This window comes from Aegilops tauschii, chromosome 7 (genome assembly GCF_002575655.3).
Source record: "Aegilops tauschii subsp. strangulata cultivar AL8/78 chromosome 7, Aet v6.0, whole genome shotgun sequence".
In the NCBI taxonomy this organism is placed as follows: Eukaryota; Viridiplantae; Streptophyta; class Magnoliopsida; order Poales; family Poaceae; genus Aegilops; species Aegilops tauschii.
In genome coordinates this window covers 220,215,705-220,230,313 of record NC_053041.3, presented here as the reverse complement: position 1 = coordinate 220,230,313, position 14,609 = coordinate 220,215,705, and positions in this window count along the sequence as shown.

The window sequence follows — 14,609 nt, the reverse complement described above, 5'->3', positions numbered from 1 at the left end:
GCCAGCGGGGCGGACGTGGAGCGCCGTTTCGTCCCCGACCGGACCGAGCACGACCAGGAGGACCCCGATCTGGGGACGGTCCATATGGAGGAAGCCGCCGAGCCGGCTGGTGGCCAAGCCGGCGGCGAAGCGGGCGGCGCCGGGTTCTCCGCGACCTTTGATGATTGGCCAGACGAGGACGAAGCCGAAGTCGTCCCGCCCCGCCAGCCAGCCTCCGGACGCGGCGCGGGCTCCTCCGGCGCGCAGCCTGCTCGGGGTAGAGGCCAGAAACGTCGCGCCACCCAGGGCATGTTCGGTAGCCGGACGAAGAAGCCGAGGGGTGGGGCGGCAGCCACTAGGCGGGAAGAAGCGGCCGCGAAGGCGGCTCGCTTCCGCAAAGTGGTGAAGCAGCCACAGGCTGTGTCAGCGTAAGCTTTCCTTCTTTCTGTGTATTCTCTTTCTTTCTTTTCTTGGGTGGTCTTCTGAACCTTTGTCTTCTTTTCTTTGATCAGAGCTCCACTGTCACTCGAGCGGGCGGCCGCCGGCTCCGTCGTCGAGTCGCCAGGGGGCTCTGGGAGCACCACCCGCCGCGTAGATCCCCACGCCGCCCTCCTGGAGGCGACGGAAAGGAACGCGCGGGAGGTGCGGGAGGAGCAGGAAGCGCGGGAGGCGGAGGCACGGAAGGCAGCCGCCGCCCAGGCAGCTCGGGACGAGGAGGCGGCGAAGGCGCTCGCCGAGGCTGCAGCCAAGGCCCAGGCAGAGGCCGAGGCCGAAGCGGCGGCAGGGGAGGCCTTGATGGTCACCCCCCTGCGCGCCATGGCGCCCGGGGACGCGGATCCCTCGCCAGGGGGAGCCAGCGGTTCCCAGCCGGGTCTGGGCGGGAGCGGCGACGATGTCATCTTCGTGAGGGAGGCGCCGGGGCCGACTCCTCCGACTAGGGCGGCCCAAGGCGGTCAGACCGAGCCTGCGCCCGCACAGCCGGCGGAAGGCGAGACGGCCGCGGGAGCTGCGGTGGCGGTCCGGGTTCAGCCAAGCCGGCGCGCAGGGAAGGCCGCGTCGGAGCCGCAGAAAGCGGCGTCGGAGCCACGGCCGGCCATGGGCTCCAGCTCGTCGGCCCGAGACGCGGAGGCGGCCAGCGCTACCTCCGGGTGGACGCCAGGCGGAGGGACAGCCGTAGTGAACATCGCCGCGCAAGACGTCCGGACCCGGCTCCAGGGCCAAGCCGCGGCGCTACGGCAGTTCACCGACGAATTCCTCGCCACGCGGGCTGCCATCCGGGTTAGTATTCTCATCTTCTTCTTGGTTTCTCTCGTGGGGGCGCGTTAGCGCACCCACTGGATGTAGTCCCCGAGATTTGGGCCGACTGCTGAGCAGTCGGCTCGGATCTTCCTTGCTGATTTCTCATCGTTGCTTTCGTTCTCACGTCGATCTTCTGTCCATCTTGCAGGACTATCACAACCTCCGAGCGGCCGCCTTCAACTCCCAGGCTCAGGAGCTGACGCAGAAGACCGCCGATCTCACTGAAAGCCGAGGTATGTGACTTGATCTCTATCTCATGTGGGGGCGCGTCAGCGCACCCACTAGGTGTAGTCCCCAAGATTCGGGCCGACTGCTGAGCAGTCGGCTCGGATCTTCCTTGATGATTTCTCATCGTTCTTCTTCTTCTGTCTCTGCAGCGGCCAACGCCAGTCTGAGGGAACAGCTGGGGGAGTCCCAGACTGCTCTTCGTGCCAAGGACGCGGAGCTCGCCGCCTTGGTGCAGGAGCGTGACCGCGTGGTCAAGCAGCTGGCCGACCAGGAGGAAAGCCACAAGGCAGCGCTGAAGGCCGCGCAGGACCGCGAAGCCGCCCTCCAGGCTGAGTTCGAGACGGAGGCTGCCGCCTGGGATGAAGCCAGGCAGACTCTGGTCTCCGGCTATGGCCAGATTGAGGATCTGGTTGACGGTAAGTTGTCTACCCCTTCGTCCTTTCTTGCCATCTGTCATTTTGACTTGTTTTTCTGACTTGGGGTTCTTCTTTCCTTTTCTGCGCAGAGTACTTCCCCGGCTATTCCACTGCCGCCAACCAGGCCATCGAAGCTCGTCGCCAGGCGAAGAGGCAAGCCGGCTTCGAGATTTCGCCGACTGCCGGCCGCTCGCTGGCGGAGCAGCTCCTGGCGATCCAGGCTCGTATCCAGCCGGCTCACAGGCTGCTCCGCCGGCTTCAGCGTGCCGGGTCGCAGGTCCTGGCCGCCATCTGGCCCGGCCAAGTGATCCTGCGCACTCCCAGTCGGACCGCCGACTGGCTGGAGGTGGCCGTCGGGCGCTTCGAGGCTTGGAAGGCGTCAGCGGCTCGCTCCGGCGCCGGCCGGGCGCCGGAGTTCGTCAAGGCCTGGTACCCAGGCCTGAATCTGGACCAGCTGGCCACCTGGCGGCAGCAAGCCGACGCGGAGCTGGAGCCGGCGCGGCCGGCCATCATTCGACGGGCTTCGGCGATCGTCGACTACACCGACACCAACGTCTTCGCCCCCGAGGTGGACGACAATGGAGTCGCCCAGCTGGAAGATTGGTTCGGGCTGGACCCGGCGCACAGCGAGGACTCGGCGGAGGAGATCGACTCCAGCGACGAGGGCGAAGAGGAGGAAGAGGAGGGTGAAGACGTCGAGCCGGCTGGTGGAGCAGCCGGCCAGCCTGACCGCGCCTCCAGCACTACGCTGCGTGCGAGTGTGTCTCCTGTTGCGGGAGGCGGTCAAGCCGGGACCAGCTAGGCGGCCACTCCTTCAGCCGGCGAGCTGCCTTCACCGACCAAGTCGGCCTTCGCGCCTTTGTCTTCTTTCTTTTGTTTCCTGTCTTGTTACTTTTGAACAATGTTCGGTTAAGTCTGCGCAATTCCACCCACTGGGTGTATTCAAACTTGATTCTGTTGCCACCTATCGGGGGCTTTTATGTATATAAGTTATGCAATCGGTCTTTCCTTGTACTTTCGCTTTTTGTCCTTCTACTTTTTTTTTCCTTTGCCACCCTCCCTTGGTTGCCGCCTCCCTAGTCAAACAGTTGCTCTGCAATCTGTAGCCGGGGAGTGCCTGGCCGATTGGGGAGGAGGAAGTACTTTTAGCTCGGTCGGACTTAAGCTAAGTTTTTAGGAAGCCGGCCAGCCGGCTGTTGTGACAGTCGGCAGGCGTATATAGAGGCCGTCTTTTTGCTATATAGGTTAGTTGTTCCTTAGCCGTTTTCGTGTGGGCGTCCTTTCTGTCTTCTCTCTTGCTAGTCGGACAGTCAGTTCTTTGAGCTGCGACTTTCAACAAGAGAGGACTGGGGGGCCGGCGCACTACTTTGCTGACTTCGGGAAGAACTTATAATATAGCTTAAGGCGGCCAGTCCCCGGGCCGACTAGTCGGACCCGATGCCGGACAAGAATTCAAAATGTAATAAGACATTCATGGATATGACACTCGTCATCCGTAGATAAATAAAAGGCAGTCCCCGAGTACTGTTCGGTGGGCCTGTTGGTTTGTAACTTAATACAAAGGTGGTAGCGTGATACATACTGCTTTTCAGCTGTAAAATCGTCTTAGGAGGTTTGCGTTCCATGGTCGCTCCGACTCCTTGCCGGAGTCGTCTCTCTTGCGTGCTCTTGGCTTTTGCGCGTCGATCAAGTAGTAGGAGTCGTTGCCTAGTGCCTTGCTGACGACGAAGGGGCCTTCCCAAGGGGCCGAGAGCTTGTGCTGGCCGGCTGTTCGCTGGATCAGCCGGAGCACAAGGTCGCCCTCTTGGAAGGATCTTGGCTTGACCTTGCGGTTGTAGTAGCGGCGCAGGCCTTGCTGGTAGATGGCGGACCGGCTGAGGGCTAACAGCCGGCCTTCTTCCAGTAGGTCGACACCGTCTTCTCTTGCTTCTTTGGCTTCTTCCTCCGTGTACATGGTGATCCGAGGCGAGTCGAACTCGATGTCTGTTAGGATGACAGCCTCGGCACCGTACACGAGGAAGAATGGAGTGAAGCCGGTTGACTTGTTGGGTGTAGTGCGCAGACTCCAGAGGACAGCCGGCAGCTCTTCGAGCCAGCAGCCGGCCGACCGCTCCAGTGGTACAACCAGTCGGGGCTTGATGCCGGAGAGGACAAGTCCATTTGCTCGCTCGACCTGGCCGTTTGACTGCGGGTGGGCAACGGACGCTAAGTCCAGTCGGATGCCCTGTGTCGCGCAGAAACGTGCCAGCGCGCCTTTGGCGAAGTTTGTGCCGTTGTCGGTGATGATGCTGTGCGGCACGCCGTACCGAGTGGTGATGTCGGTGATGAATGTCACGGCAGTCGGCCCGTTCAGCTTCTTAATCGGCTTTGCTTCGATCCACTTTGTGAACTTGTCCACAGCAACGAGTAGATGTGTCAAGCCACCGCGGGCCGTCTTGAAAGGGCCCACCATGTCCAGTCCCTAGACGGCGAAAGGCCAGGTGAGGGGAATGGTCTTGAGGGCAGAAGCCGGCAGGTGTTGTTTGGAACTGAAGACTTGACATCCTCTGCAGGTCTTGACTATTTCTTTAGCATCTTCCAAGGCAGTCGGCCAGAAGAACCCATGGCGGATAGCCTTGGCCACGAGGGATCTTGAGGCGGCGTGGTGGCCGCATTCGCCTTGGTGGATGTCTTTGAGGATTGCCACTCCTTTTTCTGGCTCGACGCAACGCTGGAAGACTCCAGTGACGCTGCGCTTCACAAGCTCCCTGTTGATTATTGTGTATGTTGCGGCTCGTCGTTGCACTAGTCTTGCTGCGATCTCATCAGTCGGCAGCTCTCTGCTGACTAGGAACTTGAGGATGGGCTGGGCCCATGAGGGAGCTGTGACTTCTTCTACTGTTATCGTGGCCACCATGACTCGAGTGGGTGGGTTGGCTGTTGCGTTGGGGTAGACCACCACTTCTTGCGTCGTTGCAGTCCCCGGGCCGACTGCTGCAGTCCCCGGGCCGGGCTCGGAGGTCCCTGGGCCGGGTGCGACTACGTCGGTTCCCGGGGCAGTCGTCGAAGTCCCCCTGCCGCCTGCGGGATTTCTTGAGCCGGATCCGGCTGTTTCTGGCGCAGGCGGTACGAAGATGGAATCCGACTCTGGAGACGGCTTGATGGACGGCTTGAGGAGGCGTTGGAGGGAGACGCCAGTCGGTATGGCTTGTCGGGTGGAGCCGATCCGTGCTAGGGCATCTGCTTGGTCGTTGTCGGCCCTTGGCACGTGAAGGAACTCGCACCCTTCGAAGTGTCCGCTCATCTGCTGGACGAGGAAGCGGTAGCTCGCCATGTTCGCGTCCTTGGCGTCCCAATCGCCAGATGATTGCTGGACCACTAAGTCGGAGTCGCCGTAGCACAGGATCCGGCGTATGCCGAGCTCTTTGGCTAGCCGGAGCCCATGTACGAGCGCCTCGTACTCGGCCACGTTGTTGGAGGCGGCGAAGTGGATCTGCAGCGTGTACTTGAGCTTGTCGCCTTTGGGAGAGGTGAGGATGGTGCCGGCTCCCAAGCCGGTGCGCATCTTGGACCCGTCAAAGTGCATCCGCCAATGGGTGGAGTCGGGAGCCGGCGGTAGGTACTGGGTCTCGGCCCAGTCGACGAGGAAATCGGCCAATGCTTGCGTCTTGATGGCGGTGCGGGGTTGATAGAAGATCGTGTAGGGAGCCAAGGCAATGGCCTATTTGGCCACCCGGCCGGATGCATCCCGGCTGCCTATGATCTCGGCGAGCGGGGCAGTGCACACGACCGTGATGGGGTGCTCTTGGAAGTAGGGCTTCAATTTCTTGGCAGCGAAGTACACCCCATAGCACATCTTCTGGTAGTGCGGGTAGTTTTGCTTTGAGCTGGATAGTACTTCGCTGAGATAGTAGACCGGCCTCTGGACCAGCTGGGCTCGGCCTTCCTCCGGGCGCTGGACCACAACAACAGTGCTGACGACTCGGCTTGTCGCGGCGATGTAGAGGAGCATGGGCTCCTTCTCAGTTGGCGCGGCCAGGACAGGCGGAGTGGTCAACATTTTCTTCAACTCATGGAAGGCTTGGTCGGCTTGATCATTCCATTCAAAGTGAGTGGACTTCTTCATGAGTCGGTACAGGGGGAGAGCCTTCTCTCCTAGTCGGCTGATAAAACGGTTCAGGGAGGCTAAGCAGCCAGTGAACTTCTGCACATCTCGCAGCTTGGTGGGTATCTCCATCCTCTCGTTGTCTTGATCTTGACAGGGTTGCACTCAATGCCGCGTTCGGAGACCAGGAAGCCGAGCAGTTGGCCGGCTGGCACTCCGAACACGCATTTCTCGGGGTTGAGCTTGATCTGGAATCGGCGCAAGTTGGCAAATGTTTCCTTCAGGTCTTCCAGCAAGGTACCGCGCTTCTCTGTCTTCACCACAATGTCGTCTACGTAGACGTGGGCATTTCTGCCGAGTTGTTCAAGAGACATTTCTGCATGCAACGCTGAAAAGTGGCACCGGAGTTTCTCAAGCCGAATGTCATTGTCAGGTAGCAGAAAGCTCCAAAGGGTGTGATGAAGGCAGTCTTCAGGCGGTCAGCTGGGTCCAACTTGATCTGATGATACCCTGAGTATGCATCCAAAAAACACAACAGCTCGCATCCGGCTGTAGAGTCTATTACTTGGTCAATCCGTGGCAAAGCAAACGGATCCTTTGGGCAGGCCTTGTTCAGACTTATGTAGTCTATGCACATGCGCCACTTGTTATTCTTCTTCAAAACCAGAACTGGATTGGCAAGCCATTCTGGAAAGAACACTTCCATGATGAAGCCGGCTGCAAGGAGCCGGGCTATCTCTTCTCCCACGATTCTTCGCTTCTCTTCTGATAGTCGGCGGAGGGGTTGCTTGACCGGCTTCGCATCAGCTCGGACATGTAATTTGTGCTCGGCGAAATCCTTCGGGACACCCGGCATGTCCTTTGGGGACCATGCAAAGATGTCTCGATTCTCACGGAGGAAGTCGGCGAGCTCGCCTTCCTATTTACTGTCCAAGTTCGCCCCAATCACGGCGAACCTCTCCGGGTGCTCCGGGTCTAGAGGTATCTTCTTTGTCTCTTTTGCAGGCTGGAAGGAGCCCTGCGCATCACAGTCCTTGGGGTTGGGGGACAAGGTCGGCTGCTTTCCGGCCATGGCCACAACCCGTTCCAGCATCTTCTTCTCTTCCGCCACCACGAGGGACTCGGCCAGCCGGCTGCTGGCCGTGGCACACTCGATGGACTTCTTGTAGTCGCCGGCTACCGTGATGATCCCCTTCGAGCTCGGCATCTTCATCTTCAGGTAGGCATAGTGGGGCACAGCCATGAACTTGGCCAAGGCAGGTCGGCCAAGTAGTGCATGATAGGGGATCTCCAGGTCCACCACCTCGAACCATATTGCTTCCCGGCGGAAGTGATCTTTGTCTCCGAAGAGAACATCCATTTTGATCTTGCCGATTGGAGAGCAAGATAGGCCGGGTACGATACCATGGAAGACAGTGCGGCTCGGCATGAGCTGCTTTGCTTTGATGTTCAACTTGTCCATGGTGTCGCGGTACAGTATGTTGATACTGCTTCCGCCGTCTATCAGGACGCGGGAAAATCTGGCAGCTCGCCTCTCCGTCGAAAGGGTGACGTCCAAGACCATAGCATAGGAGCCAGGCGAAGGCATCACCTCTGGGTGGTCGGCCTGGCTCCAGCTGATGGGCTTTCCCAACCAATGCATGAACTCGGCGGTGCTAGAGGCGACTGCGTTTACTTCTTGGTGTTGCCGGCGTCGGCTGCGCTTGTCGTCGACTTGACTCGTGAAGACGACGTAGGCGTCGTGCGCTTCGGGGAACTCGTATTGGATGGCGCCGACTGCCGGCCGGGCCGCCGGCTGCTGGGGAGCTGGAGGCGGCGGGCCGGGAGGCGGAGGCGGCACTATCCCTTCGCCCTTGGTGATGCGGGTGAGCCAGTGGCATTTCCGTGTTGTATGGTTGGACGGCTTCGCGCCGCTGTGGAACTTGCAGGGGGCATCGAGTGCTTGTTCGTAGGAGAAGGACGGCTGCCAGGGCGGCCGGCCTCCCTTCTTCTTGGGAGCAGGCCGCTCTTCGGGCTGCTCGTCTTCAATGGTGGCCACCTGCCGACTGGAGGAAGTCGGCATGGGGCCCTTGCGCTTGTGGTCGTTCTGGTAGGGGCGCCGGTTTGGGTCGCCAGCCGGCGTCTTGGGAGTCGGAGCGACTACCTTCCCCGAGGCGTCCACTCGGAGCTCGGTCTTCATGGAGGAGTCGGCAGTGGCGTACTTGTCGGCGGTGATCAGCAACTCATCGAGGGTAGCCGGCTCGTCGCAGAGGAGTCGGTGCTTGAGGAGGGTGCCCTCTCGGCACCCAGCAGTGAAGTACTCGATGGCCTGGACCTCATGCACTCCCTCGCAGGAGTTGCGGAGCTCGGCCCATCGTGTGAGGTAGTCGCGGGTCGACTCGTTGGGCCCCTGGACGCAGAGGGAGAGCTGGCGAGGCTTGGGAGGCCGCTTGTAGGTGCTGGTGAAGTTGCGGACGAAAACCTCGGTGAAGTCCAGCCAGCTGTTGATGCTGTGGGGCTTGAGGCTGTTGAGCCATGTGCGCGCCGTGCCCTGCAGCATCAGGGGGACATACTTCACGGCAACGCGCCAGTTGCCGTTGGTGATGCTGACGGCTGTGGAGTAGTCGATGAGCCAATCTTCCGGCTTCACCGAGCCGTTGTACTTGGGCGTGTCTCTGGGGAGCGAGAACCCTTTGGGAAAGGGCTCGTCGCGGATGCGGGGGCCAAAGCATGGCGGGCCGACATCGACTTCTTCTTCTAGCGCCAGGGACCGAGCAAGGCGGTCGATCCTGTGGCGGGCGTCACTCTCGCCGACTCCTTCTCGGCGGCCGAGTCGGTCGCCAAGAGTCGGATGTGTGATGGGTGGCGGAGTGAGGCGTCTTTCTCTTCGAGGCGGGGGAGGAGGCAGGTTTCCCTGATGTTCAAACGCCCGAGGGCGGCCTTCCGCGTCGCGCTCGATAGTGATGCGGGTCCGGCTGCGGCTGGCAGCCGGCTCCTTGTCTTTCTTCTGGCGCGTGCCGCTCGCAGTCGGCGAGCGGGACGTCGCGGCGCGCTCCCAGCGCGAGGGATGGCTATCAGCTCGGGCACCGGCTTCGTGCCGTTCTGCAGCCGCGTCGATCAGCTGCTGGATCCGTCTTGTCATGTAGGGTAGCTCATCGGCTCCCAGCCCATTGAGCTCCTCTGCCGCCGCCTGAGCGGCTCGCAGATTCTCGAGCGGGGTGGCGTAGACGGGGCGATCTGCGCCCAGCATGCTGGCAATGGCTGCGCCGCGCTTCTGGACGAAGCCGGCTCGGCTCGGGCCGCTCGGAGGCGGCGTCCCGAAGGCGGCGCGGTCGACTTCGCGCTGGTGGGCCTCGGTGAGGCGTCTCATCGAGGCTATCTTCTTGCTCTCCGTGATGAGGGCAAGACGGCGTGCCTCCAGGGTCTCGGCGTCGGCGTCGGCCGGGAGGGGGATGGAGAGGTCGTGGATCGCTGCTTGCTGAGCGTCGCGGGCGCTCCCGCCCGAGTTGGAGACGTGGCTGATGACCAGCACTTCGGTGACAGCGCTGCTGCCGCTGTCAGCTCGAGGGAGTGGGTCGTCGAAGACCACCACGTCGGAGGGGTAGGCGTCGAGCGACGCGGTGTCGGAGTCGATGAGCATCGGGTCGGTGGAGCCGACAGACTCCATGTCCGCAGCAGGCTCGCTGGAGACGTGAAGTTGGTCGAGGAGGCTGACGAGGCGGCTCTCGGGGTAGTCGGTGCCTGCGTCGGACGCAGGCTTGTCGGAGATGCGAGTCTCGCCGAGCAGATCGGCGAGGCGGCTCGCTGCGCAGGCGTCGTCGACGCCTTGCAGCGCGTCGGGGCAAACGCCATCAGGCGCAGCAGGCTGGCTCCGCTCGCGGGGAAGGAAGAGGGTTCCCGTCCAGAACAGGTCTCCGGACAACGGTGCACCTGGCCCCACGGTGGGCGCCAAATGTCGGGTGGTTGGTGCGACATATGCCAAAGGATGGCTTATCATTGTGGGAGCCAATAAAACGTCGCTGGTGCCTGGAAACGGGATGAGGCGAAGACATGCACGCCGGCGAATCTTACCCAGGTTCGGGGCTCTCCGAGGAGATAACACCCCTAGTCCTGCTCTGCGGGGTCTCCGCATGATCACTAGCTCGATAAAGAGTAGCTACAATCGCTCCTAGAGCTGTTGGGATCCAGGGAGAAGAAGAACAAGGCTAGCTCTTGCTTCTCTCTGTCTATGGTGTGTATGCGTGTGCTATCTTGGGTGCGAACCCTTTGCATGGGTGCTCCGGGGGGTTTATATAGGCCTACCCCCCGGGGGTACAATGGTAATCCGGCTGGGATCTGGTCCCAGCCGTCAGTGTCTATGCTCGCCGGCTTCTTCGCCGGCTGCTGGGTCCCGCCGGCTGGTGGGTCCCGCCGGCTGCCGGCTACTCGGTCGACAGGCCGGCCCCACCGCCTAGGGTCTTGTCGGCGGCTGCTTACTGTAGCCGCGCCTCTGATGATGAGGGCTTTGTCGAGGTGAGCATGGCTACAGTGGGCCGCCTCGGGGGCTATTATTGTAGCCTCACCTCGTCTTGTCTCCTTAATGGGGCTCCTGCTTCGAGGAAGGGAGTAGCCGGCTTCCGGAGGCCGGCTATGCTCCCGGCCGACTAGGGAAAGCCGGGCCGCCTTGACGCCTCTCTCTGGCTGAAGGGGCCCGCAGTCCTTGGGCCGTACAGGAGGGGGTCGTGGATGACGTCGTAGCTGGCGTGGCTACAGTGCCGGGCCGCACGGGAGACATCCCTCCCGTATGGCCTCCTGTAGCCATGCCCGCCTCGGGCTTCGGGGGTCGTGGGCCGCACTGTGGCCATGCCCCGTCAGGTCACCGTTATGTAGGAGTGGTTGTGGTCTTGGCCGGCTTCTAGGAGTCGGTGTCTTTCTTGGCCGGCTTCTTGGAGTCGGCGAGGCTGGGTCGCCCTCCGGGAGTCGGCTTTAATGGTAGTTGGCCCGGGAAGGCGGCCCAAATGCTTGGAGTGCTTGAAGGCCCAAAGGCCTGATAAATTTTCTGAAGAGCCAGGGGTAGCCGGCTTAGCTACCCGTGGCCACTTACTCCGACAGTATACATAAGTACTTGTAAACACTGTTGGTGCTACCCCACTTGTAAGCAGTTGTGCAAAACATGACACATTGGCTCAACTCGCTTCAACACTAGGCTATCGACCAGCTAACAATCAATAATCCGCTGTCTGACATATAAGAAACTACATATCTTGTTACAGTGGTTCATGCAGTGAACTGAGGCCACAATGTAAATTCCAAATGTTCACACGCTAGTCCGGCGTTCATGTGGAACACTCACATTGAACTCGGCTTCATAAAATACTTGAAAAGCATAAGTTAAGCAATTTTATACATCTCAATGATTCATAGAACCTAACAAACCTATACTAGTTCACAACAAAAGACAAAGTTGTGAGAAGGTTTACAAATCAGGAAAAAACAGGCAAGGCTTCTCTGAGCAAAGGGCCTCCTGGCAGGCTTAAATTTCCTGGAGTTCACTCTGGGTTTTTTCTTGTTGCCACCATCTAGGGTTAGGTTCTCTCATTCCAGAATAACCAATTATAATTGTGTTCTCAGCTGGAATGCTAAACTGAACCATGTAGTCTACTGACAAGGTGAAATTCTTGCGCATTCCACTAAATTTAAGCACCGCTATTTGTAGAAATAAGCACACCACAATGCCTCTTGTCCGCGCACTTGTCAAAAACCTCCGTGCAGCCGTGCGAGCTAGTCCCCGGTCCATGGATCAATTCGTAGAAAGTGCATTCCGGACTAGGATGCAGTTGTTTTCGCTCGTCCCTGCACTGCAATCAGGAAGTAAAATGTACGAATCAGCTTCTTTTAGATTGCGTTGGTCATTCTACCTAGTTACTACCAATGTAGGAATACCTGGAACACTGGAGGTTGGAGGACGGCAGCTAGGAATAGCCATCTCATTTTGTGCAGTTGTATTAAAACTGGGGTGTGTACTTTTGATTGCACAGATGGAAACGATATGGAGACAGACATCCCTGTTTGCGCAAATATGAAATACGGTTATTTAAACAGTGACAGATATTTGCAGTGGCGTATGATTAACAGCAACATCTACTGTTTTATAATTGGCACTAGATTGACAGTATGAAAGTGCCCTTAAGTAAGTAGCATCACATCACGTCAACACTACCACTAGATTAACATGCAGAACAATAGCATTAGTATTACTGTCATGAGAGTAGCACATGGTTAGTAAATGTGCAATCAAATTTGTGCAGTTCCACTGGGATGAAGCAATGTTAGCGGTGTGAGATTTAAGTGTAACTGCAAAAACACAATTCATTGGAAATAAAGCAAGATGGAAGGACTTCATAAAATGGTGGTGGATTGCTTCAATTTATCGACGACACTAGACCATTCCTTATAGTGACATTAGGTGGCATTGCTTAATGCTTCGTGTGATTTTACAATAATGGTAGCGATATGGGCGTAGGGACAGCAGGGGCATAAAGTGGTGAGGCAGATGTGGTTGCCGAGAGCAACAAACACTCCGGCAGCATGTCTGCATTTGTCCCATTTTGTATCACCTCGGCGACATTTTCCTATGTGAGCACATGAAATCTAGACCTGCTCATTCTCATTTGCGTTGTCCCCCAACACCCCTCACTTTCTTTCCTTTTTAAACCAAGAGACAGGTCCACTTCCCCCCACCCTTCGCCATCCACCATGCTTTCTTCGCCTTTTCAACCAAGAGACCGGTTTGGTAGCCAGTATCTACTACTTTCCCCCATTTCCTCTTAGAACCAAGTCCTAGATTCATGCTACAGCTTTCCCACTTTCTTCCCTGTTTGAACCAACTCTTAGAATTGACTGTATGAACTACCTTTACCTCTATAATAGTAAAATCTAGGTGGCTTTGGAACAGCCGACGGAAGTAGAAAAAGATCCACACGCAGCCACGTGGGGAGCTGGGGCAGTAGAGCAAGGTAGGTTTCAAAGGAATATATAAAGATGGGGGAGGAGTCTACAAAGAAAGACCGTCGTATCACCTGTAGCAATTTCAACCATCCTTTGGTGTGGAGGAATATCATCGGAACTCTATATGATAGGATTTTGATAGGATTTTTTCCTTTAGAGCCAATTGGTTAATAGGAATAGATTCATATACTCCACATTTCAAAGGAAATAAACATGATATCATTTTTATAGCTTTAGAGCCACTTGGTTCATATGAATGGATTCCTATACTCCCATAATTTCAAAGGAAAATAAACATTAGCGTATATTCAATAGAAAAGTTCCTATGATGTGAACCAACTGACATCTCTTTTCTAATCCCTCCTCATAGGAATTGAGATACATGTCATCTCTAGATTCAATAGAAAAGTTCCTATGATGTGAACCAAATGACATCTCTTTTCCAATCCCTACTCATAGGAATTGAGATACATGACATCTCTTTCCCTAAAACTTCCATGTTTACATCTTCTATTCCTAAATAGCTAGTACAACCCACTAGTAGCTTTTTTCCTAGACATGCAACTATGGCACAAGAACACGTCATGCATGCAAGTCATAAATCACATTATTTTTCTACTCTATGCATGCAAGCACCACATCATCAATTCGTGCATGTTACTCATAAGTTATTTCTTGCATTAAATTTTGTATTGACAATGTATGTGCTGGTCACGTGCACACATATGTAGTTCACATTCACATTTATTTAGAAATGCCATCCTTTTAACTGCAATTCATTTTTTCTCATTGTACTCCCTCCGTCTAGGTGTGTAAGTCATCTACCGAAAACCAAATAATCCCAGAACACTTTGGCACGGTACATTAACTCCCTCCTCGTTTCTTGTTCCGTGACGTATCAACCAATAAGAGATGTTGGACGTGCATGATTTCAATGGCTTGAGACTTTCAAACATGACATGCAGTGGTTAATTCATTGCATGGAATGCTATTAACTAGCAAAAAACCTAAGATGACTTATACACCTAGACGGAGGTGGTATTGCATTTTTTTCATTTTAAGCATGCATTCACTTCCCATTAGTTATAGATGTTTTTGGAGGAACTTTTATGCATTATCTATACCTATACCCCTATATAGTGTGCAAATAACTTTGAAAGATGGTCGTTGGATGAAGCTAATCCGACAGTGGAGAGATGGAAAATCCGAGCACTACTGGCCGTTGGATATCATCAACATTCCACCAGATTCTGCCACATGTACAATCTAGAAGACTCCATGGTTGAATTTAAGCATAATGCACAAAACCTCAAAACACAAGCACTTCTCCTTTGTTCCAGAATCTTCCGTATCATAATTGCCCAAACTTTTTTTCTAAATTAATTGCCATTATTTGTTTTTTTACTTTATGCTTTACAATGCAAAATCCCATGAATCTTAACCTTTTTATAAAACTAATTGATTTTGATTGAGATGAACTATAAGAACTAAACAAACATCTACATCATGCATATATGACTCAAAGCTTTACATGTTATAGTGTGTATTTATTCATAATTTGGTTTCCAAATCTCATGCGTTCAATGCATGTGTACCTTACTAGTTTTGAGTAGAGTAGCAAATTTCACGCGGCCGCG